This window comes from Patella vulgata, chromosome 6, assembly GCF_932274485.2.
Source record: "Patella vulgata chromosome 6, xgPatVulg1.2, whole genome shotgun sequence".
Classification (NCBI taxonomy): Eukaryota; Metazoa; Mollusca; class Gastropoda; family Patellidae; genus Patella; species Patella vulgata.
In genome coordinates, this window is record NC_065884.2 from 2726790 (window position 1) to 2734228 (window position 7439).

Consider the following 7439-nt stretch of genomic DNA (forward strand, 5'->3'; position numbering starts at 1 on the left):
ATCGTTCATTATACCATTGAAACATTGTAAAATAACCTAAAGACCTATACTATCGTTCATTATACCATTGAAACATTGTAAAATAACCGGGAGACCTATACTATCGTTCATTATACCATTGAAACATTGTAAAATAACCGGAAGACTTTATTTTGTTAATTAATTGATTTAAAATAGCAAATACACATGCATGTTTTATAACTACATGTCATTGGAACTAGAAAATAGAAGTATGTACAATATAACAGATATTTTAAAATATAATAATTCATCAGGGAAAAAATCAATCTGATTAAAAGATAGATCTATATTTCGTTTCGTTTTTTTTTATACTTTCGATGGCCTACATTACAATCATGAAGATCTGACCGGTTGTAACGAGAGGTCGCTTCCGATGTCATACGAGTGGCTTTTGACCCTATGACGTCAGATATTTGATTAACTAATCAGCATTGATGTTAATAATGGATTACCCTCAGTTCCGTGCAAAACACGCCTAAAGCTAGCCGTAACAGACCGTTTCATTGATTAAGCCCTCACACCATTCAGAACACGTCTATGATAACAACTCTTACAGATCCTAGTGTAGTAAAGACAAGTCAAACGAAATTTTGAACTATAAAAACGAAACGAAATAGGATCTGTGTTTTAATCTGATTAGGAAAAAAAGGATGGTACGAGAAATGTACATTTCAAGATAGAAGGTTACAGGGAACACTCGGTGACGTAGGCACAATGGCGGGGACGTATAATTATTGTCTTATACACGTTTATTGGTCCATGGTGGATTTTAGTTGGAGAATAATTTGGCAAATATTGTCATGACGATTAGTAGGGTGGAGGAAATCAGGAGTCCAGCTGCACCTGTAAATATAAACACATATTGTAACATGGACGGGAAATCTTCCTTTGTTCTTTTCAGTGCCGGATTAGCCTTGTGGGGGTGGGGGGGACATACCAACTATGCGGGGGCACCGTTATTGTTTGTTCAAATTGTTCGTACTGACCGCGGATCGTACTAGTATGTACTCCGCCCCCTTGAGTGCCTGGGGTGTTTTCCTCCAGGAATTTTTTTTTTAAATTAGGATTAATTTCAGTGCATCTGAGACAATTTAGGCAGCGATTTCCTGGGCCCCCGAAAATCTGTTGGTACCTACGTCCCGGGGCCCCCAATATCCCTTACTGTCCAGGACCCAAATCCTCCCCCCCCCCTCAGCCCAGGTACTGGTTGGCTCCATCCGGGATAAAATATTAGTATGACCCAGAATTGTGCAATAACTAGACATGTTCAATGTTATTGCACTCTTTTGCTGGTTTACTCTAGTTTTAGTGGAAATCATATAGAGAAGTGGGGTGGGTTTTCTGTGCAATAACAACAAGCATGTTGAGCAGGTGTCAATGTTACAAGTAATTTATACCACGCTTAATTCGTTAACAGGTTTAACATCTGGGCCTACGGCCTCGATGTTTAAACCTGTTAACTCATGAAAGTCGTGCTATAAATATAACTTGTAGGACGTAGATCCTATTTTATTATGTGGGAGCCGCGGCCGCAAACGTTTCTGGGAATTTTCCGGCGCAGTCCCCTATTTTCAGTGGCGCAGGACAGAGGGCCTGGCAAGGAACAAAGAATAGTCGTTCGGATTGGACACAAAAATCTAGGTTCCTGGACACATTGACGTGAACATACAATAACACTTAACAATTGGAATTCGATATAAGAGTAGGTCATAGCGCGCGAAACCAGACTGCACAAATTCCAAGGAACTATATCTGCAAACATCGGGCTTGAACCAGCGCCTTACTCATTGAATCACCGTGGTTATAACATAATAAAACTAGCTTATGGGTGTCTTAATTAAAATCCAAATTGATTAAACCTACCACATTTTCCATAATCAAAAGCTGTGACCTGAGCTGAATAAACCGTACCCGAGTTACAGTTGTTATCCTGTAAACATTTGAAATAAGGCCTCTTTTCACTGAAATAAAATAATATAGTATTACATACAGTTAGACAGGTTGTAATAATATAGACATATTGTAATGATATAGACAGATTGTAATGATATAGACATATTGTAATGATATAGACAGATTGTAATGATATAGACATATTGTAATGATATAGACAGATTGTAATGATATAGACAGATTGTAATGATATAGACAGATTGTAATGATATAGACAGATTGTAATAATATAGACAGATTGTAACAATATAGTTAGACAGATTGTAATAAAATAGACAAATTGTAATAATATATAGTTAAGACAGGTGTTTCACTTACGTGCATGTACTGGATTGGGTGATATTCGTAAGGTGACTACTACATGTGGCTGGTAGAATGGTACAGGCGATGTCACCGAATAAAAAACATTCGGTGCGCACTGATAGACCTTAAAGTAAAACAAAAATAAACACACATTTTAATTGTTTGAAATGAAATGGGGGTTAACGTCCTACTGTACTGTTCTACTGCGAGTAATTCAGGTAACAAGTTGAAACTTGGTAGGAGTGAGGAACACATTGATGCCTTCAAAAGTGCATATTACAAATTCTGTGACGGCTTCCTGAAATTCCCTAGGTCTTTCGATTTTTAAAATAGACCAAAAAATGACATATGGTGGTGGATGACCGAATGGTTAGCACTTGCGCGCTATATCATAAGGTCAACCGGTATGGTTTTGAATTATTGAAATAAAAATGAACCACGTGTTAGTCCCTAAATGACCTAGGTTGTGTCGAGTGGACATTACTCTCTCTCTCTCTCTCTCTCTCTTTCTCTCTCTCTCTCTCTCTCTCTCTTTCTCTTATTTATATTTATAAACTGAATAAAGACTATTTTGATTGTTATAACTAGTGCTTATTTTTTTTTTTTTAAATTATTTTGCTATGATCATATAAAGTCCGTCGATATGATACGTTAAACGCCTCCATTTTGTATTTAAAGATACATTATGTAAGATTTAGATGGGGAGTGGATCGTTCTTGCTCTAATAGTTTGAACATGGATAATAAAAAATGAATATATTAAAAATTTCAGTCAAATTACTTTAATTTTATCAATGTTTGAAGTTTTGTCAAGAATAGCGTGGTCTCACTTGTCATTGCTGCAATGTTATTAAATAACAGATCTATATTTCGTTTCGTTTATTATTATACTTTCGATGGCCTAAACGAAATTTTGAACTATAGAAACGAAACGAAAATAGTATCTATGTTTTAACCAGATTGCCATTGCGAGGTAATAAACGAAATCTAGATTTTCCATTAACTGAGTAAATGGCGCGAATGATCCAATCCAATTAACATCCAAGCCATCCGATGTTCTAGAGTGTTGATTATGGGCTTGCCCTCGGTGGGAGAGAGAGAGGGTGGGGTTTAACGTCCACTCGACACAAACTAAGTCATTTCGGTACTAACACGTGGTTTAATTTTATTTCAACAATTCGCTTGCGCGTAGGGGTCTTTAGCAGTGGGATGAAACCGAAGGACCCGGAGAAAACCCACGAGGTTGAACAGGCGACCCTACTCCTTGTCACATACAACCGGGGATTAGAAACCACGCCAGTTGACTCAATGACAGGCCTTATGATACAGCGCGCACGTGCTAACCATTCGGCCCTCCAACACCCCCCCGAAAGACATTAGACAATTTATAATCATTGTACTAAACATGTAAATTTCACCATTTTTGATTATCCTTACACATCTTTTATGTAAAAATTAAATTGTTTTTATTTTTAGGACAGGAATTACATCGGACTCTTCTCCAATCCCACTTATTTATGAATAAATATTACTTTTAAAAAATTATCAAAATAAATTAATTTTTTCAAAATAAAATAAAATTATCAAAATAAAATAAAATTATCAAATAAAATTATCAAAATAAAATAAAATTATCAAGATAAAATAAAATTATCAAGATAAAATAAAATAAAATTTTCAAAATAAAATAAAATTATCAAAATAAAATAAAATTATCAAAATAAAATAAAATTATAAAAATCTTCCATACTTATCAAAACTGCAAGAACTAGGAAAGCCTTCATTTTGTGAGTGTCTGTAATGTTTTCATGGGTCAGGAAAGTATCGTTGTGATATAAGGTCGGTAATAATTAATATAAGTATAACAATTCGACACTGTCGTATCAATAACAACCAATCAAAAGCTATGTTTTGTTTATTTGTAACCAGTAACAACATTTCGAAATACAGAATCTATTCTATTTCTCTTTCTTTGATGTATTTATTAATATTATCACGGTTCTATAGACTTGAATATAAGGGTGTAATAAGGTATATAGGTCAGTATATTAATTGTTGACGCCAATGACTAAGTATTTTATGCTTTTCAATGAAATCGCGAATAACGTTAATATTGTGTAGTAAATATTGGGTTCTCTGAATTAGGAGTTTTTATTACTATTGTCCATGGGCCAATTGATACACGTTAGATATTAAAAGTACTTTTTACCCGTCTATATATGCCCATTTCGTTTCGCTTAAAGATAAATTCGGCCATTAGACTAAATGAAAATGGAATTAAATGGAGTTTAACCACTCGGCAAACCACGGCAGATTACGGTACCCTACCTTTAACCTCGGCTGTATGATAGTCATTGATATGTACCTACGCCCATACATTTGCGACGCGGCTACCGGTTTACCTACGCCCATACATTTGCGACGCGGCTACCGGTTTAAAAGGAAAACGTGCCGCTTTTACAAAAAAGTCCCAAAATGGCGTCTTTTGTCGAGTGTATATAACTAAACGAGCAGCGATATTGTCTCAAGGCTGCTGGTTTGATATAATTCCCTGGTAATTCCCCAAACCAAATGCCAAACTTGACGTTTGTTGATATAATACACTCTCCACAGAAATCTCCATGGGCGCAGCCATTTTTCATCCGGGACCTTTAAAATAGTTCCAATATGGCGGAATTCGTCATACAGCCGAGATTAGATGCGTAGAATCTGTCGAGGTTTGCCGAGTGGGAGTTTAACGGCTTCTGTTATGCACCAAGTGGGCTAGTGAAGACAGGCGCACGCCATACAGTGTGCTATGATTGAAATTTTGCCCGGATCGCGGCACTACGGCCTACTCTTGTATCAAATTCCAACTGTAAAGGGTTTTTTCACGTACAGGCTAATGTTTACACATTGACAATGAAGGACCCGACGCCGTAAAATCGCGGTAAACATTATCGGTAAGCACAGGGATTAAACACGGTACCTCCAGGTTATCGCGTCTACGTATAACTCATTTAGCCGCCGTGAATCCCCGACCATTGGACAGGATCAAATATAATTATAACGTCCAAGTGTGAGTGCGAACTTCAAATGTTACTTTACTTGTGTTCTGGAAGACTTAATGATGGACATTCAGTTCTGTGATCACAATATTTTAAAAAAGGTTCAGTACAATGTATCTATCTTTAATTCTCACAACTTCAACTATACACCATACAGGACATATATACTATAATCACAGGGAATGTTAATGTACAACAATAATTTTCTCTAATTCTCTAAATGTTTAAGGATATTCTCAATGTAATGCTTTATGGTCAATCTGGTTAAAACACAGATCCTATTTCGTTTCGTTTTTATAGTTCAAAATTTCGTTTTACTTGTCTTTACTACACTTGGATCTGGAAGAGTTGTTATTTAACTCCTGTTCTGAATGGTGTCAGGGATAAGCCAATGAAACGGTCTGTTACGGCGAGCTTTAGGCGTGTTTTTCACGGAATTGTGGGTAATCCACTAGTAACATCAATGCTGATTGGTTAATCAAATGTCTGACGTCATAGGGTCATAAGTCGGTCTTTTGACCCCTAACGTGACCTATCGCTATAACTTGTCAGATCTTCATGTAGTGTAGGTCATCGATCGAAAGTATAAAAAACCGAAATGAAATATAGATCTGTGTTTTAATCATATTGCTTTATGGTTGACTTATGACTGACTGATTGATTGATTAATTTACTGAAAAGATACAAAGATTGGCATAAGCACACTACTAAAATAATAACTCATATCCTACATGTAAGTACTAAGGGCCTTAACTAATTTCCACATGCAAAGACACAACTAAGGATAATCTGAGATGCTTATGGTTAACTACTAAAGGTAGGCTATATTGATGCAAAAATCTAATGCAATTGTTAACATGTCTTGCTAACACTGTTATATAGATATCGGAAATACATTTCTAGAAATGTCGACAGTCACTTTGTAGATATTCTGCGAGTTTTAGCAGATCAGTTTTCTTTTAGGCTTACTTATCAATGACTTAGTTTTTTCCGTATAATTGGCTCTATTAACATTTTCTGATGTTCACATTTCCTAGTTTTTTTTATAGGATTTTGGGTTTTAATATTTTATTTTTAAAATGGACAGATGCATATATAGGACCTTTCGGTTGAATCATATCATAGGAATATCTTATTTGCATAGTTTTACGTATTTGTCGACATTTAGGTGTACGTGTTCTATTGTTCTATTTATAGCCTATACATTTTCTTGTTTCACTTGACTAAACAAAGCATTGTGTAGGAATGTAGGCTTTTATAGATTGAACAAAAAGCTGATAAATGTTGAGATGTGTGGAACATGCTCGGGGCGATTTGTAAAATATCTCAGGCACGATATACTCTTCAAAAAAAGTAGGGGATATTAAAATGCAAATACCTATGCAGGTTGTAATATGATAAATAGTCATGGACACTTGACATGCTTTGAGAGTATGTTCACAGATGAAGAACTTATCGCCCCAACAGAACCACTGAGCTGCACATGCGACACGCAATAGCGCCATACATGTCAAATTTGACACTTCAAGGAAGGGTTAATGAAAACTGCCGCGTGCTGGTTTATCTATCCATGTTTGCTTTCCTATCGGTTCTTGCATAAGATTTACTGTTTAGCGTATCTTTGCTAAACGTGTGTTACGTTTAATTTGATCGGGAGACATGTTCCTCGACGTCAACGTCAACCGACAACACTGCAAGAATTGACCGTGACACTGCAAGAGGAGTGGGTCAGATTGACCTAAATCGTGATTGAACGGTTGATAAGGAGTATGCCACGACGAATTGCTGAATGTCTGAGGATTGGTGGAGCAATTACTCATTATTAAGACCAAAAATCAAAAACGTCTATTTTCATTTTTGACGGTGTATCTATTTGTGAATGAAATGGGGCGGTCAAATAAGCCGCCCATATTAAATGTTTATATTCATGTGTAGGGAATTGGCCTGTTATTAACATACACTGGTTATTTCTAATAAAAACAGCAGTGCATTTCCGCAGTTTTGTATTGTTTCTGAATATCCCCTACTTTTTTTGAGCATCAAAACAACATGATTATTTCATTGGAAATGGGCGCAAATACCCAAAGGTGTCGGACAAACTCTAAAGCATCTGCGT

The 7439-nt window shown here is 36.1% G+C and overlaps 1 long non-coding RNA gene across 1 annotated transcript; it reads right to left on the bottom strand.

Annotated features, from left to right (window-relative positions):
• Window positions 1–132: 132 nt before the first annotated feature.
• Window positions 133–4183, bottom strand: LOC126823531 (uncharacterized). The gene is made up of 4 exons (XR_007681198.2): window positions 4027–4183; window positions 2293–2401; window positions 1885–1982; window positions 133–864 (listed from the first exon to the last, which is right to left on the bottom strand). It is a non-coding gene; the product is annotated as an uncharacterized LOC126823531 (long non-coding RNA).
• Window positions 4184–7439: the final 3256 nt, after the last annotated feature.